The following is a 19129-nucleotide window of genomic DNA, read 5'->3' as shown; positions in this document are numbered from 1 at the left end:
AAAATTACAACAAAAAACATAAACACACCCTAAGGCCACTCTCACACGTGCTGTCAGAAAACGCAGCTAGAAATCGTGTTTTTCTTACTGCAATGTCGAGTGGCATTTTTGAACGCATGGTACAGCATTTGACAGTGCTTTTTAATGCACCCCATCATTGTGATGGGTGAGGAGTAGAGATGAGCGAGCGTACTCGGAAAAGCACTACTCGCTCGAGTAATTTGCTTTATCCGAATATCGCTGTGCTGCGGCTGACAGGTGAGTCGCAGCGGGGAGCAGGGAAGAGCGGGCGGGAGAGAGGGAGAGAAAGATCTCCCCTCCGTTCCTCCCCGCTCTCCCCTGCAGCTCCCCGCTCCGTGCCGGCACCCGAATCTTCAGGGACGAGCACAGCGATACTCGGATAAAGCAAATTACTCGAGCGAGTAGTGCTTTTCCGAGTACGCTCGCTCATCCCTAGTGAGGAGGGGAGTTAAAAATGCAAAAACGCAAAACTAGAACAAACAGCTCTCGAAAATTGGGGCGTCAGGAACATGGCGTTCGAGTGCAGGTTTGAGTAACCCCATTAAAAATTAATGTAATGGACGGAGGCAAGCCAGCAACGAACTCCACGGAGGAGAGGTGGTGGAGTGGGAGAAGGGGCGCATCAATAAGTATGTATACGTATCGACTGTACCACTTTATGTGATGCTTCTATGGCTTGATTATTGTAACATGCTTGTCCGTCCAAATAAACACTTATTTCAGAAAAAAATAAATTAATGTTAGCGTTGTACCGTGGTTAACATGGTGCTCATTGCGCAAACACTAATAGCTGTAAAAAGTGGTGTGTGTATGTGTGAGAATGGCCTGCAGGGCTACAAACAAATTTCCATGTAGTGCAGCAAATGCATCAGGTTTGGAAAGATTATGTCAAGGGGCTAGATCATTTATGGAAATTCATTTTGCAGCTATATGCAGCATGATTTAGGTATAGGTACAGGGGAGTCGGGTGGGCCGAGCTGAACTATTGCACCCGGGCCCCTGAGCTTTTAGGTATGCCCCTGGTTGTGGTAAAGCTGTGGACAGCAAATATATTAGTGAAGATTTCTACGCACTACCCAGATGTGAGGAGTGTGGGCTGAATGTTTACTGTCACGATAAGCGTGTATTTGGCGAAGGGGTATGGGACAACTGCAGGCAATTGTAAGACAGTGCCACAGGGGAGGCCATGTCAGACTGCTGTATCCATGTTTCTGTGAGAGCGAGCAGATTAAGGCCTCATGTCCACGGGATTAAAATCCACAGCGTTTTTCCCGCACGCGGATCCGCGCCCCATAGGGATGCATTGGACACCTGCAGGTAGTTAAATACCTGCGGATGTCATTTTTCCCTTCAGGCGCGGATCCGCGTGCAGGAAAAAAAAATGGACATGCTCCATTTTAGTGCGGGTCTCCCACGGGAACAGCTCCTGCAGGCTTCTATTGAAGCCTATGGAAGCCGTCTGGATCCGCGGAACACCCGCAGCTGAATTAAACTCACCTGTCCTGGACGCTGGAGGTCTCCCTTCAGTCGCGGCCGGATCTTCTTTCTTCGGCCCGGCGGATGTGCCCGGCGCATGCGCGCGGCACGCTGACAGCGTGCAAAGCACATCCGCCGGGCCAAAGAAAGAAGATCCAGCCGCGACGGAGGGGAGACACGCAGCGTCAAGGACAGGTGAGTTTATTCTTATTTTCAGGCCTCATGTTCCCGGGAAAGGAGGGACCCCCTGCGGACGTGGACATGAGACCTTAAAGATTTAGCAGTAAAAAAGTCGTGGATGGTGGGGAGTTTATTACATGCTGACTGGCAGTTCCACAGTGCACATTTAAAAGAGTCAGGGGAGGGTATGCATGGTCTAGAAGTTGGGCTTGGGGATAAATATCCTAGTGTTAGACTCATAGGGGTCCAGGGAACTGATGTATGGGCAACTGCTTGTCTGGTTCTCATACTCAAAAGCTAATGGTTTATACTGGTCATAATTAAGCAATCAGTCATAGAATCCTAGAATTGTAGAGTTGGGAGGGACCTTCAGGGTCATTTGGTCCAGCCCCCTGCTCAGTGCAGGATTTAGTAAATCATCCCAGACAGATATTTGTCCAGCCTCTATTTGAAGACTTCCATTGAAGGAGAACTCTCCACCTGCCGTGGTAACCTGCTCCACTCATTGATCACCCTCACTGTCAGAAAGTTTTTTTCTAATATCTAATTTGTGTCTCCTCCCTTTCATTTTCATCCCATTGCTTCCAGTCTTTCCTTGTGAAAATGAGAATATGTACACATTACAGCCCATATGCTTTGCCGGCAGAGAGCTGGCAAAGACCGCGTATGGGCAGCGTATGGCACTGCGCATGCCCAGGAATGACATGTCATGGACATGCGTAGTGTGATTTTTATTTTATTTTAATTCCCCAGTCTGAACAGAGCAGGGATACATATGGAAATGCTGCCCATATTCAATGCATGCATATGGACAGTGTTTCATACGCGGAGAAATAGAGCGATTTATTTATCCTGCATATCGATGCGTAGTGCCCACATGCAGGTATGAATGGAAGAATGAAAGTCCATTGATCTTTATAGTCTCCATTCACCGAGTGTGAAGCGCGGGAAATATGTGTGCGTAAGATGTGGTGACAATAGGCCTGTGTGAATGAGCCCTTAGCCTAATCCCTCTGCACTGTGACAACCCTTCAGATATTTGTAGACAGCTATTAAGTCTCCTCTCAGTCTTCTTTTTTGCAAGCTAAACATTCCCAGATGCTTTAACCGTTCCTCATAGGACATGATTTGCAGACCGCTCACCATCTTGGTAACTCTTCTCTGAACTTGCTCCAGTTTGTCTATGTCTTTTTTAAAGTGGGGTGCCCAGAACTGGACACAGTATTCCAGATGATGTCTGACCAAGGAAGTGTGGAGCAGGATAATTCCTTCACATGATCTAGACTCTATGCTTCCCTTAACCCCTTCCCGCTCCAGGACGTATCGGTACGTCCTGGGAGCCTGGCACTTCCCGCAACAGGACGTACCGGTACGTCCTGGGGATAGCGCGAGATCACATAAGATCCCGCGCTATCCCGGAGCGGGAGCTGGCTGTCAGTCACAGCCGGCGTCCCGCTGTTAACCCCTTCCCTGCCGCGATCTAAGTAGATCGCGGCAGGGAAAGAGTTCACAAAGGGAGCGGACTCCCTCTGTGTCTCCGGCCGGCACTCACGATGTCATCACGAGAGCCCGGCCTGTCACCATAGCAACAGGACGTCAGACACTGGCGTCCTGTATTGCCTGTGCCTATAATCGCTGTACAAGCGATAAGGCATGGCAGAGCAGTAGCTCTGCCATGCCTTATAACAGCGATCATAGGCACAGTGCTGCACGTCCCTCAGAGGGACTCAAATAGTGTAAAAAAAAGAACAGAAAAGTGTAAAAAAAAAGAAAAATGTTAAAAAACCCTTTTTTTATGCTTTTTCTAATATTAGCATAAAAAAAGGGAAAAAAATTAAAACCCCACATATTGGGTATTGACACGTCCGTAAAGATGTGTACAAAAAGTGGAACATGCTTTTTATTTTGTACGACAAAAAGCGTAAAAAAACCGCTAAAAAACAGGCAAAATGCTAATTTTTTGCAAAAAATGCAATAAAAGTGATCAAAAAAGCCATACATTCCCCAAAATGGTACCAGCTGGTCTCGCAAAAAATAAGCCCTCATAGAGCTCCGTACATAGAAAAATAAAAAAGTTACAGGACTTTGAATGCAGCTATAGAGAAAAAAAAGATTTCCAAAAAAAGGGGGTTTTATTGCAAAAAAGTGTAAAAACCTAAAAAAAATATAACAATTTTGGTATCGTTGTTACCGTACCGACCTGCAGAAAAAATTTAGTGTGTCATTTATGCTGCATGATTAACGCTGTAAAAAAAAGAAAAAACAATCTATGGCAGAATTGATGCGTTTTCTCTCCCTGTTATCATAAAAAAAATAAAAAAAGTTTACCCAAAAGTGGCACCGATAAAAACTACAGCTCACCACGCAAAAAACAAGCCCTTATATGGCCGCGTCGACGGAAAAATAAAAAAGTTATGGCTTTTGAAAAATGGAGATGGAAAAATACCAAAAAAGCGCTTGGTCCTCAACGTCAAAATAGGCCATGTCATTAAGGGGTTAATACATCACAGAGTTGTGTTTGCCTTTTTTTTTGCTGCTGCATCACACTGCTGACTCATGTTCAGTCTGTGATCTATTAGTATGCTCAAGCCTTTTTCACATGTGCTGCTGCTTAGCTCAATCATTCACAGCCATTCAGTGAATGACATCACTGAATGACTGTGTTTGGTTCATCGAGCGCTGGCTCTGATTGGCTGAGCCAGCGGCACTCATGATCCAATCACAGCACTCGCTTTCTGAAGGTGGGGTATTCAAAGCCCCGTCACCAGGAAGAAAGTGCTATGTCAATGCTGAGGACATGGCAGCCTGCCGCAGCACCAGAGACAAACGCAAGGGATTCAGGTATCGCCAGCTAGGTGAGTATAAGACACTGTGCCTCTTTTGGGGCAAAAATGTCAGACACTGTCTTATTTTCGGGGAATCACGGCAGCTTTGAGTTGTCGGTAAACCTGATCAGTTTCCCTTCAGTTCTCTCCACTAGATCATTTATAAAAAAAATGGGGTCACTCAGCCAGTTTTGGAGCCACCTAACAGTTGCCTTGTCGATCCCATATTTGGTCAGTTTTTTCAATGAGTATGGTATGAGATACTTTGTCATGTGCTTTAACAAAATCAAGATATACTATATCTGGTGCATTTACCTAATCAACCCAGTTGATGATTCTGTCATTGAAGAAAATTAGATTTTAGGGCCTCAGAGGGTGGCAAGACAATTCATCTAATCACACCACAACTCTATATATACATATCTGCCTGAGATGGAACTGCATGCCGAGTTTTGCAGTAAAATGACAACTCCTAGGTGCTTGATTTTTTTTTGACAGTATATTTAAGCAGCTTTACTCCTTGAATGGGACTTGAAGCTGTGATTGTTCGATCGCTAAGACAGTACACTGCATTACTTATGTAGTGCATTCTACTAAGCCTATGACAACAGCCTATTAGACTCTATTGGTGGTGGGGCCTAATAGGTTGAGTTAAATGGCAGACATGGAGGCCTTTGTCAGCCTTATGGCTGCCATGGGAACCCATTGGTACCTTGCGGGCGCACTGATGCTGATAGGTGACAGAAATCTCCAAACCGAGAGGAAGCGAACAAATAGCAAGTGATGCATGCTCAGAAAAGGATGTGGACTCTCCATCCACATAAATCCAATTGATTTGAGAAAGACCGCAGACAGCGGTCGAAACGTTGTCTATGTGTGGAACAATAAAGATGTCTATTTAGGGATATAACGATTGTATTTTATGCACCCCTGATGCTGCTGTATCACTGAAGTCTGAAGAAAAATATAATGCGGTCTGCAGAAGTTGTAGGTAAAGTGTCAGAATAGCTAAAGCTAATAATGAATTGAGACTTGCAAGAAAGGCCAAAAGCAATGAAAAAAGGATTTTGGGGGTATGTCACAGGCAAAAGAAAAGTCAAAGTCAAAGATGCTATTGGATGCGTACAAGATGAAAATGGGAATTGGTTAAAAGTGATAGTGAAAAGGCCGAACTTTTAAATTCCTCTTTTGTATCTATTTTACATTAAGTAAATGTAACATCAGCTGATCTTCCCTGTTATTGGGGAAATAAAAGAATGCAGGCTATCTATAAACAGAGAGGTGAGGGAACGCATAGCTAACTTAAATGAATTAAAGTCTCCAGGTCAAGATAAATTACATCCTAGGATACTGAAGGAAGCAGCAGAGATAACTGCTGAACCACTCACCATAATCTTTGAAAATGCCTGGAGAACAAGAGAAGTCCCAGAAGATTGGAGAAGTGCAAATATTGTCCCTACCTTCAAAGAAGGTGGACCCAGAAAACTACAGGCCTGTGAGCCTGACTTTTATACCGGGACAGATCGTTGAACAAATTATAAAACAGCATGTATTGGATGAAAATGGTGTAATTAACTAGAGGCAACATGGGTTTGTAACAATGCCAGACAAAGTAGTTCTACCCCAAGCCTATTAAAAGGCTCTCTTGGGCTTCTTGTGTGTACAGCTTGTTGACCACTAGACGCCTCTATGAAGCAATTAAAGATATTTCACCTAGCGTTTGAGAGGGGCGCACTATTAGAATGCAAGAAGTTGGATGGTCATATTGACAAATTGCTGCCACTTGGGCCGTTCTGGCCAGACTATTAGGAGCTGTTGGGACCAGTGGATGCGTGAGGGCACAGTGTGACCGTGCTCAGGATGTGCTCGACAGACCACCAGTAAAGAGGATCATCCAATCGTCCGACAATCCCGAGCAGCTCCAACTGCTTCACTGTTCACCATCCAGGGACAGGTGGAACCATCATTACAGGCCCCTCTGTTGGAAACCATTTTTTAGGTGGTTGGCTGAAGGACATTTTGGTCTCACTGCACCTATCACATATAGTAACTTTGGTAGCTACCGTCGCCTCCGGACTGCTGTGAAATGGAACTGGGTTGTTTTTTTTATGATTAATCCAGGTTTAGTTTGCGCACTGACAATGGCTGTATTCATGTTCCACCTAGTGGTGAAACACAATGGTGAGCATCTCAATCCTGCCTTTGCTGTGGAGAAGCTGACTGTCTCCAGTTAGTGTGGTGGTCTGCGGGGGGCCATCGCATATGACCGTTGGTCACCCTAGCAGTGGTCAGGTGTGACCAACCACTGGGGACAATAACAGCTCAGCGATATGTTCAGGAAATCCTGCAGCCACGTGTTCCTCTTATTGCGGCTTCCAAGAGGGATTTTTCAGCAGGACAATGCTTGGCCGCACACAAGGGTGTCACAGGAATCTCCCCACAAGATTGTCACACTTCTGCAGCCTGTGCAGTCACGGGACCATCTGGAATGCCAGCTTGGAAAGCCTATATGGAACCTGTAGGTCTCCATGCTCACCCGTACCACATCTTGCATGCAAGCTAGAGGCAGTACAACAGGGTACTAGAGCCTCGTTTGAAAATGTATACTTAGTAAGGCATGTAACTAAGACACAGATATAATAAGCAATTGAAGATATTTCACCCAGAGTTTGAGAGCGGCGCATTATTGGAATGCAAGAAGGTGGATGGTCATATTGACGAATTACTGCCACTTGGGCCATTCTGACCAGACTATTAGGAGCTGTTGGGACCAGTGGATGTGAGGGCAGTGTGACCTTGCTCAGGATAGCTCAACAGACCAGTAGAGAGGATTATCTGATCGTCCGACAATCGTGAGCAGCTCCAACAGCTTCATTGTCCAGCATCCAGGGACAGGCCCCCCTGTTGGAACCATTTTTAGGTGCTTGGCTGAAGGACATTCTGGCCTCATTGCACTCATCACATGTACTGCCTTTGGCAGCTACCATCGCCTCTGTTTGCCTCTGGACTGCTGCGAAGTAGAACTGGGTTGTTTTTAATGATGAATCCAGGTTTAGTTTGCGCACTGAGAATGGCCGTATTCATGTTCCACCTAGTGTTGAAACAATGGTGAGCATCTCAATCCTGCCTTTGCTGTGGAGAATCTGACTGTCTCCAGTTAGTGTGGTGGTCTGCGGAGGGCTTTTGCATACGACAGTTGGTCATCCTAGCAGTGGTCAGGTGTGACCAACCACTGGGGACAATGACAGCTCAGCGATGTGTTCAGGACATCCTGCAGCCACGTGTTCCTCTCATGGCAGCTTCCAAGAGGCATTTTCCAGAAGGGGGTCACAGGAATGTCCCCACAACATTGTCACACTTCTGCAGCCTGCCCGGGCACCAGTAGAACATATATGGGACCATCTGGGATGCCAGCTTGGAGTGCCTATATGTAACCTGTAGGTCTCCATGCTCACCTGTACCACATCTTGCATGCAAGCTAGAGGCAGTACAACAGGGTACTAGAGCCTCTCATTTGAAAATGTATACTTAGTAAGGCATGTAACTAAGACACAGATATGTTATGCTGTTTATATTAAGGATATGTTCATATATGTGACACATAGCAGCAATGTATGAAGGGATGTCAAACATATTATGATGTCACATTCGCTGTTTTGTTTTAAAATATGAAATTGCAATTAAAAGCAATCATGTGATCGATGTACTGTCCTCACAAAATTCAGCACAAACAGTGCAGGTTTAGGAGCGAGATGTTAGTTTCTCGGACTCTCGTATGTAAATAGGGGTTTCAAAACCGTGTTAAGGCTCAGTTCAGGTTTTCTGTCTGCTCAGTTTTTGGAGGATGCAGAACTGAAATGAACTGATCAGTTTTTCCGCGTTGATTTCAATAAGTTTAAAAAATTGTTTGCTTCAGTTTTTTTTGCAACAAAGACTGACTGAATCTGTTCCAGCCAAAAACACTGAAGAAAACAGAATTAAAGCAAACTGAAGGCCTTCTGTTTATGTGAAAACTCACTGAAATCAAGGGGAAATAACCCCCCCCCCCCAAAAAAAACAAACTGATGTTGGTTTCTTTCCACAAAAAACAGCAAAGACGGAAACCCTGAACTGAGCCCTGATGCCGTGTGAAACCACCCCGACTCCCTCCTATTAAGAGGAACTTTGAGTCAGCTAGCGCTCCGCTCACACTTGCGCTGGGGATTTTGCTTTTCTGCCTCGGAGAAGGGAGCAGGCAAGGGGAATCCCTGTGGCCAAACTGTTCAGTCTCTGGATGGAACAGCAGCTGCAGGTAGACCCCCATTGACTATAATGGGGTCTACCAGCTTTCTGTTTTTGGGATGGAATAAAGTGCTGCATGCAGTGTTTTCTTCTGGTAGTTGCAGCCAGATCTGTGATGGACCTCTGGCCAGAGTTTCCGTTGCAGATATAAAACTGGCCTAATTCCATTACCTTAGTGTGCGCAGTAATACACAACACCGTGCAGAATAACATACAACAGGTTTATTTAACAGTATCACAGTAAATGACAGTACATTACAACTTCTATGAAACTGCAGTATAAGATCAGTATATCAATACATAACAAATATGCAATTTGTATACTACAATTATAGCAACAAGCACCCAGGTATAGTATGTAAGGTCCAAAAAACTCCACCCAGTTCAGCCTCAACCTCCAATGTTGATCCAGAGGAAGGTAAAAAACCCCAATGAAGTAGAAGTCAATTTTCCCCATTTAAGGGTAAAAAAATTCCTTCCCCACTCCAATCTGGCAATCAGAATAATTCCTGGATCACCGACCCTTCTGAAGTAATCAGTGACCAGATGTAATATTGTAACCCTCAAGACAGACATCCAGGCCCCTCGTGGATTCTTATTGAATTCGCCATCACTACATCCTCAGAGTTTCATAGTCTCGCTGCTCTTACAGTAAAGAATCCCCTTCTATTTTGTGTAGAAACCTTTTCCTCTAAATTCAGAAGATGCCCCCTTGTTGGTATAGATGGGAGAGATCCCTGTATTGTCCCTGATATATTAATATATAGTTATTAGGTAGCCCCTCAGTTGGCTTTTTTCTAAACTTAACCCCAATTTTGATATCCTCTTGCCATCTCCTTGCGACCGCCCGTTTTACTTTAGTTTTGGCTCTTCTGCAAATATTAATATTTTACTGCACAATCCTTTTAATAGGTCATTAATATATTACAAAGAATAGAGCCCAAAACCTACCCCAAGGTAGCAAAAGCCTTTTTCCCACCTGTAGGCTAAACACACATCTATAAGTGGCCCCTCCCCCACCTGTCCCTATAGCTAAGGGGAATCGGTATAAACGGCAAGCCTTATTAAAGGGGGGAATGAGCTATAAGACAGGAGGGGCGTTGAAAGGAAGGAATGGTCAGGATGAATGGACCTTGAGATTGCCAGTCTGCAGTTTGGAGGTATGACTGGCAGTGGTCTCAGTACAGCAGCATTTTATAAACCAAGTTCATTAACCCCATAAATGACATTTAATGACTCATTTGTAGTTTATTGCAGACTTCCCAGAAGCTCCCCTGAATTTACAAGTGTTTCGGCGTTCCATTATATCCAAGTCCATGGGCTTCATGTATGGGAAATCTGCAGAGAAGAGCACCAAGTGAACGCACAGAAATCAATCAGTAGATTACAGAGACTGTTACTGACGCACATGAATATAAGGGCGGGATATAAGTAGCAATTCATGTATATGAGATAGTAAGCATACATGATACACACCTATGTGATAATGGGTCCTGTTACACCAAAAACATTTAGCAGCTGCCAGCTGAATTGTTCTGCCGACAGCCATTCCCCCTTACAGACGTTTGACTTGGCCAAGTGTTCATGTATCTCGGTAGGCAAGATACAACCAAATAGTGTCTTCATTCCTTCACGCTCTCAATTCATCATGCCACACCATTATTGGTGGTTTGGACAAATAACCACTAGTTGGTTATGTGGAAGGCATGTTTAGGCTGCTACTGACTTTCCTCCAACGTGGACATCCTTTAACCCTTTCCAATCCACTGACATCTGCCAAACAATAAATTCTGATGGGGCCGATAGCAGAATAGTGCAAGTATATAATGTTTTATGTCGTCCGACAGCATATACATATTTGCACTCTTCTACCTTTGGCTCCAACAAATCCCATGATGTAGTTACAGGCTTTAGCCAGCAGATGGTGCTGTTGTATAACAGCAAGTTCCCTAAGAAACCCTCCATCCAAAAATGGATTGAAAGTGTTACAGGAGTTGTCTGGGACTTAAAGCCCTTTCACAAGGAACAAATATTGTTAAAACGAAAAAAAAAAAAAGGATCAAACGATTAAAAGCTTATGATAGCGCTCAGTCTAAAACGCAGCCAACAGTTGGACGAATAATAAATTGTTCACTGTTTGTCTATTTTATGCAGGCATTAAAATAATCATTGGCTCGTTCATTTATCGTTTGGGTTAAATACTGATCATTGAGTCCTTCTTTCACTTATACAGCAAGTGACTGGATGACGTCTCATTTGAACGAGCCAACAATGTATCTGTCGGTATAAACAGGCTGTACAAGTGAACTGACATTCATTTGGTCAAACAAGACATTTGCTCTTCTAAAAAGGACCCTTACTATTGAAGACCCATTCTGAGGGTAGATGATTAGGGGGGGGGGGGTGTCTGTCACATGGGATCTCTACTTATCAGCTGATCGCTAGGCGCATTAAGAGTGGACAGCACTGAGGCAGAGGGCAATACCGTAGTGACCAGACTTGGTACTGCAGGCACTGCTCCCACTGAAATCAATGCAGTACAAACTTGGGCTGCTGCAATATGGACAGCAATATCGGCTTCCGCAGCAGATGATTGGTAGGGACCCCGAGGGCAGCTTCTGCAAAAAGCTATTGATGACCTATACCGAGGATTGGTAAATAGCAAAAGTCCCAGACAACCACTTTAAGGTAGTCATCAGCTAGTAATAAAACAATTTATAACCCTGACAGCCATGCTAGAAGTTAATGTTTAACTCCAGGCAGAAAGCAGGGCATTGAAGCACTGTGCAAGCAGGCCCACATCTCCCCACGGGTCCCATTAGGGCACAGACTAGTTTGGAAATGGCTCTCCATTATTCAGAGTGCAGCTGTGGAGGACTTGTGCATTCTCTGCACCAATCTGATGTTAAGGTCTGTGCTTTGACCACCACACAGACAAGTATATTTGTAGCATGCGAGTTCAGAGATGCTTTGAAAACAGCCGAACATATTTATGTACATTTATAGGCTTGTTTAGAGAGATCATTGCAACCTTTCACTCTGCCTGTTCCCATATGAAGCTCTTGGAAAGGCCAATAGCGCAGCCATGGCTCCCATAGCTGGTGGAAGATCACAGAGTCCAGAAAGTGTGTCAGAGCGTTTACTAAGGCATCAGACTCCATTCAGAGACTCTAGTCTTCGTGTCATCAGCCACACTAATGATTTATGTATGCATGCTCTTATACGTTCTATATAGACTTACACCCAGCATAGAGGCTTCTGTCTCTTCTGCCCTTGGAAACCCCATGCTGCACCTGTGGACACAAGGTAAAGATCAATACTAGCAGAGATTCATTTCCAGATCGTTACTGTAATAGGACCGGACTGAGTAACTGCATTTTATTTTAAGGGTTGTCCAAGTGCAGACTTTTTCACCCATCATTCCCCCAGCAATCCCACGATCCTCCACGTCTGACAGCAGCAGTCACGTGCCATTCTCCTGGCTTCACAGCTCAGATGCCTGAACAGCATGTTACTGCTGCAGTGGTCAGGTGGTAGCATTTCATAGTCAAATGGGAGAACCACAGAAGCTGCAGCTAGTTTGCAGGGGAAAAAATGGCCAAGTATGGCTGCTTTTATTGCTTTAACACATTTGAAGACATTTACAAAAAAAAAGTCCACATCAGGACAACCAGTTTAATTTTATGACTCACTGCCAACACCTGCCATGTGCAACACACTACTAGTGGGGGATCAAGGACCTGCCCCATTACTTTGCAAGTAGCTTTGTTAGGCATTATGTTTAGAGAATCCAGCACGGGTTTCATCCTCTAGACCACAAACCAAATTGAGAGATCAGGATGGCACTTTCCTATTCAGTACAAGAGGCTGACAGGGACGGAGGCTATGAGGCAGACCAAAGAGGTCGCGGTCGCAGTCACACAATAACCCCTACAGTGCTATGTAGCTTCTGTTCCCATGCAGTTTTCTGGATGGAACCAGAGAAGATTTACTAGATGTACTGTGAAACCAGCCTTCTACCCAACTAGCGAGTCTTGTAAACATGTGCAGCCATTCTATCATGTGGAGTGCATCAGAGCGTTTACTAAGGCATCAGACTACTCAGAGACTCTAGTCTTAGTGTCATCATTCACACTCCAGTATAGACTAAGGCTAAGATGCAGCAAGTTCCCATTGTGTCAGCCTGGTGATCTGTGATGGGTGCAGGTTGATCCAGTTACATACCTTCATCTCTACAGCTTGGCATTAGTCATGATGAGCCTATAAGCAAGAGGACAGCGCAAAGTGTTAAAGTCTTACACCACAGAACAGACCTGTATCTTCACAACTTGTGACTTTCCAGCAGTCATGAAGCTAGCACTCCTACGATGCCAAGACTTCTGCAGTCCATCAGGCTAGGAATTGTATAGTTTTGCAGGATTGTGAATTCACCATTTTCAAGAGCCTCCATTTAGATTTAGGTTAGGGCTACACGGCAGCTTTAGGTCAGACAACCAGAGATTGCCATGTAGCCCGGCAATACCACTGAAGTCAAAAAAGTTGAAGTGCAAGTTGCAACACCAACTGAGGTTGTTGAGCTTTTTTGCACAATCTGCAATTCAAACTAACCCCACTGACCACGTACGGTCACAGAGCTACACAGCAATCGCTGATCATACAACCCCAGTTGCAGCCAAGTCTTCATGTAGCTCTAGCTATGAACATCAGCTGAACCCAATGACTTATGAGACTGACCATCTGAGGTGTATAGGAGCCAATTTGACCCAGCACCAATTGGCAGAGAGTGAAGTTTTATCCCACCCAGCCACTTTGCATGCATACTGCAGTTAGAGGTCAGCTATTGCTTTAACACTAGGTGCATACTAGCCTTTACTGCAAGTTGCACACAAGAAAATTGGGTGCAGCTTGCAGCAGCCAGCAGATGGGACACCAGAACGGGTGCTGTACTATATACATGTACACAGTACATTGAACATGTCCCATCTCCTCAGAGACAGAAAGCATTTCATGAGTTTTCATATGGACCAGTATGAAGAGCGTCTATGCATATTTGCTATATGTACATATGCTATAATGGCGCTATGTTCTGTCCATGGCATTACACCGATCGCACACAGCCCCAAATACCCAAGTGTTCTGAGGCCTAAGGTTTATGATGGCTGTAACATGAGTTGTGCTGGCCAGTGACCTGTCCGAAACTACTGTTTCCAACTTTGGCTCAAAGCTGGACTGGCACTGCCAGCCGGAAGATTACAACGTTTAACCCCTTGAGTGGCGGGTTTCCTACCACCCTGTCGTGCCCACCAGGGCAGGTTTTTTAAAATAGTCAAATCATTGAATTTCAACTAATTTTGCAGTTGCATCTCAAGAGCCATAACTTTTTCATTTTTCCATTGAAACAGCCATATAAGGGCTTGTTTTTTGCGGGACAAGTTGTGATTTTTTAAACAGGAGGGAGGAAAAAAAGAAATGGGGAAAAAAGAAAAAAAGGGGCCATGTCATTAAGGGGTTAAATAATGTATTAACTTCCTTCTCTGGGTCATTACGACGCATGGATACCACGTGTGTGATTGTATTTTTGATTTTTACAAAGTAAAGGGAGACAAGTGTTTTTATAATTTTTTTTATAATTGTTTCACTTTTTTTTGTCCCTTTAGTGGACTTCCACAGGGACCCATCAGGACCCCTGATCACATTCTGGGGGTCCGATGGCGACAGCCCTTTACATGCTGCAGCATGTAAAGGGTTAACAGCAGAGATCGGAGGTTTTCTCTGATCTTTGCTGTAAGAGCAGGTACCTAGCTGTCCTCTCACAGCCAAGCACCAGCTCTCCCTGCCACAGAGACCATTGGCTTGCTTCTGACAAGCCGATGGTCTCTATGGCAACCTGTAAACAAATCAGGAGATTGCCGGCATATTGGCAATATCTTCTGCTGGTTTTTCAAAGCCCTTGCTTTGTTCTCTGTGGGTCTGTGCAGGCAGAGCACACTGTCACAGCTTGTGGCATTGTGCTCTGCAGCTCCCATAGTGATACATAGCCCGGAAATCTTCCGGGCTATGTCACTATGAGCAGTGGAGCTTGTCCTGGAAAATTTCCGGGCGTGCCACTCAAGGGGTTAAAGTGCATCTGCATTAGGTCCAGTTCACGCGACTTGTCTGTGATAAACAGAAGCCCCAATATGAAGCCTGATGTGCTCCATGATGTACCCAGTTCCATAAATTGGATGGGAAGAACTGCAGTGTGCACGACTATTCTTGCCACCAGTTCTTCTGACACAAGTCTATGACCGCAGTGTGACCAGTGTTCAAGCTCCAGAAAGAGCTATACTAGTGCCGTATGGAGTGTATCAGAGCGTTTACTTTAACTTCATGAGAAGTCAGAGACTCTAGTCAAGGTGTCATCATATACACTCCAGCACACAGCCTGTGCACACTTGCTTATCAGGGATGAGGCTTAAGGAGTTGTGCCAGTTTACAAAGTTATCCCCTAGCCACAGGATAAGCCATAACTGATTGGTGGGGGTTTGATGGCTGGGACTCCCACTCATCTTGAGAACAGGGTCCCAAAGATCCCCACATGAATGAGGCAGCAGCCACGCAAGCACTCCACATTACAATGGGAGCACCGGAATTGCCAAGAGCGCTCAGCAATCTCCAACACTGTAGTTGAGATGTGTGTAGCCTGGTGTGCATGCACAACTGCCAATTCATTCATCTGCGGACCATCAAAACCACTGTTCGAGAAGAATGGCATCCCAGCAGTCAGCCCCCTTCCTGATTATTAAGTTACCCCCTCTCCTGTGGCTAGTGGGCAACTTTACAACTTGGCACAACCTCTAAAAAGGGGTTCACCCCTGCCCAGAATGTCCCCATAGTGATCTGCTGCAAAACATTTGCAGCTAGTCTTCCTTGGCACAACACAGAGTCCAGCGGTCCATCTCACCTTGAGCTCAGACATCCCAGCACTTTCCAGCTCCATTCAGTGCAGGTGCTGCAAGAAGAGAATAGATTAGTCTCTGGTAGAAGGAGAGCGGCCGATCTGCAGTAAATGCGATGGTCGTCAGAACGCTGCGGTGATGACATCACAAGGAGGAGTCAGGGGTTAAGTAGGTTCATCATGGTAAAGACCACACAAAAATGGATGCACTAATGAACACAAGACATAACGCATGCTTACCATCTCAGGAGATCAGGCCTGGAGCACCACCTGATAGACAAAGCAGAAGATAGTATTAGACTGGGCAAAGAGCGATAATCGACCCAACCAAAGACCGCAGCCTGGCAGACCGTGCCAGCGATGCCACAAGTGCTGGCCACAGACACAAGGGCACAGCAATGTACAGGTCAGTACGAAAAGCACCCCCGCCCCAAACACTGACACACAGGCACTTTAACATCTGCATTTGGGCTCAGTCTGTTCTGTTTTTGAAACTGAGAAACAATTAAATGTTAGGTCTTTCCCTCCCATTGATTTATATAATTTTTTTAAGGGAAGCAAACTGAAAGGTTTTGGACACAACCAGCGCTGCAGACTGCTAGGACAGAACTCGCACGGGCAAAAACACATTTTTAATGTCTTAATACACAAGTTCTCTCTTTATTGAGTCAGATCGGAAAATTGCAGCACGCCCCATTATTGGGTGACTTGTTCAAGAATGCCCATTATTTCCTAGGAGAAAGTAAAGAAATTTTAAAAATCACGCCGTTCATCTTGCATGTGATTACTAAGTGGAAGCAGATTTTCTCTTTGTGACTTTGCAGAAGCACAATTATCACAGAACAGGTGAGATTCTCTGACCCACACTGCCCTCACCTGTGTGAACTTAGGGCTCATGTCCACAGGCAAAAGAAGAATTAAAATCTGCAGCGGATTTTAACTCTTCTCCCGCCCGTGGATCCGCATCCCATAGGGATGCATTGACCACCCGCGGGTAAATACCCGCGGATGGTCAATAAAAGGGATTTAAAAAAAAAAGGGGAGCATGAAAAAATCTGGACCATGCTCCATTTTCGTGCGGGTCTCCCGCGGGGACGGCTCCCGCAGGCTTCTATGGAAGCCGTCCGGATGCGCGTGAGACCTAAAATATACTCACCTGCTCCGGATCTTCCCTTCGCCGCGGCTTCATCTTCTCTCCGTCGCGGCCAGATCTTTTTTCTTCGGGCTGGCGCATGCATGAGGAAGGCATCAGACGTGCCCTGCGCATCCGCCGAGCTGAAGAAAGAAGATCCGGCCGCAACGGAGAGAAGATGAAGCTGCGGCGAAGGGAAGATCCGGAGCGGGTGAGAGGTAAGTTAATTCTTATTTTCAGTGCTCATGTCCGCGGGGCAGGAGGGACCCGCTATGGATTCTCCATGGAGAATCCGTAGTGGGCCTGATTTTCCTCGTGGACATGAGGCCTTAGGGCTCCTGCCCAGGGATCCGCAGTAAACAGCGCCCATACAATGCTATGGGATATAGATTCTTCCTGCACACTTGTGGAAGCCAATAATGGTTCCTGTAAAGGAAAAAAACACAGCATGCTCCATTTTTGTGCAGACTCCACACAATGAAGTCAATGGAAGCAGTCCGATCCGCTGAGGAAAGGTCGCCGATTCCGCGTCATCGCTAGGCAATAACAGCAAAATGGGGAATTAAAAAAAAAAATCCGTACTGCGCATGTCTGCCAGCGAGCCATACAGACCATCCGCAGTACAGGTGGAAAAGGACGGACAGGTGCGTGTGGGCGCCGCTGCTTCAAATCTGGCCCTGCGGTGTGCAGGCGGCCTTAGCTTCAGGGACACCTTACATGGGACTTCAGGTCAGTTTTGCTGATCCGCCGTGGGGGCAGAAAAAGGGGAAGAGTTTTTATTTTAGAGCACAGAACTATTGAAGTGGAAAGTCTCTGGATACAAGTCTGGATTGTCCAGCCAGATTTCCAGATCGCTTTATTTTAGTTTAATAAAACAGAATCAGTAAAGAAAAAGTTTAAATCCCATTGAAATCAATGAAGAAAAAAAAACCCTCCCAGTTTTAAGTAATTTTTCTGTTTCAAAACTGAACAGCTAGAGAAGCCCCAACACGTGGCCCCTTACCAGCACTGGGATGATAGTCTACAGTCATGTGACTCCTTCCAGCCAATCAGCAGCAAAGCAGGTGAGGCCGCAGACGCTCCCAGCCGCCCTAGTATGCTGCACTACCGCAGCCCAAGCGCCCACCGTTCTACTAGCACTAAATAACGGCTCCTACAGACACCCAGCAGCCTCCCGTACCTATATAAAGTAGACTTCTCCCGCCATACCGCAGGATGGCACCGATACCGCTTAGATGCCGCTCACCAGCCACCATCTTTACGGATTCCTAAATCACAGGAAAGAGCCCGCAATGCGGCGGCAGCTTCTTATATAAGCGCTGAAGGCCCCTTCCCGCGCGGGAACCAGGTTGAGCTGTTTAATTACTGCCTGTCTCGAAATAAAACAAAATAGCCCCGTAAAGTCGAATAATAAAGCCGTAGAAATTATAGGACCTTTTAGGATGAAACGGTGAAAGCGAAGACCTGCTGTTACGGTGAACGGAGGGCGTTAAACAGAATTCAAAATAATGAAATCTGACAGGCATACCGAAGACAGCTTTGGTTGGCAGAGATGAAGGGTCTTTGCCTTACTAAAGCGAGTTTGCCAACCAGACGGCGCTGTCCCACCGGAAGTAGAATTCCTGACGTTGGCGCCTTTGGAGAAGAAGGATAACGGGTGAGGTAAGAGGGATATAATCTCAGCCGGATCCATCGCCCCGTCCCCGCGGGCTCGCCTGGTACAGCGCGGGAGCCGGCCTCACTTTGCGCCTGTCAGAGAAGCCTTAGTGGTGACTGGAAGACAAGATGGAGGCGCCCCTGTTCACTCCCTATCTCTGTCTCCAGTTCTTGGCCGCCATATTCCTCCTCTGAAGAGAAAAGTACCTCACGTATGGCTGCTCTGTGTTTCCCAGCACTCGGCACTGCAGTTGTCAGCATGTACAGGGCTGGCTGGGACTTGTAGTTCCCCAGAGGCTGGGATACAGCAGGCAGCGCTTCTCACAGGGTTTCTTCACCCTGCTGGGATATATATATATATTTGCGCTGATTTTCATTTGCAAACGTTGCAGTAATTCGTGGTTTCGCTGTCGCCGCGGTTCCGTAGCCGTAAGTGGCGCCCAGACGCGGACCGTGCTGGAGATCTGTTGGGATCGGCAGATCGTCGGCGGGAATCCTGAACTTCTCATTCAGCGATGGCCACGAGCCGGCGCTCATTTTTATGCCGACTGCATCTGAACGAGAAGCGAACGATGTTTGTCGGTCGTCGGTTCGCTTTTAACCTGAACGCTTATCGCTCAC

At 45.9% G+C, this 19129-nt stretch overlaps 1 protein-coding gene and 1 long non-coding RNA gene across 3 annotated transcripts in view; one reads left to right on the top strand and one right to left on the bottom strand.

Moving 5' to 3' along the window:
- Positions 1–8990: 8990 nt before the first annotated feature.
- On the bottom strand, positions 8991–18146 carry LOC136580488 (uncharacterized). The gene is made up of 6 exons (XR_010786959.1): positions 18033–18146; positions 15961–15990; positions 15727–15774; positions 13008–13043; positions 12025–12076; positions 8991–10121 (listed from the first exon to the last, which is right to left on the bottom strand). It is a non-coding gene; the product is annotated as an uncharacterized lncRNA (long non-coding RNA).
- Positions 18147–18429: 283 nt separating this feature from the next.
- The window catches only part of DDX39B (DExD-box helicase 39B), a 32238-nt gene continuing 31538 nt past the window's right edge, over positions 18430–19129 (top strand). Inside the window, exon 1 of one of the 2 annotated variants that reach the window (XM_066581082.1) lies at positions 18430–18514. The gene's annotated coding sequence lies outside the window, so the exon portion shown is untranslated. The remainder of the gene's footprint in view (positions 18515–19129) is intronic. The other variant, XM_066581083.1, reaches the window with a different exon arrangement.

Source organism: Eleutherodactylus coqui, chromosome 10 (assembly GCF_035609145.1).
Source record: "Eleutherodactylus coqui strain aEleCoq1 chromosome 10, aEleCoq1.hap1, whole genome shotgun sequence".
NCBI lineage: Eukaryota > Metazoa > Chordata > Amphibia > Anura > Eleutherodactylidae > Eleutherodactylus > Eleutherodactylus coqui.
Note: the sequence above shows the minus strand (reverse complement) of the source record. Positions and strands in the feature narration are given on the sequence as shown.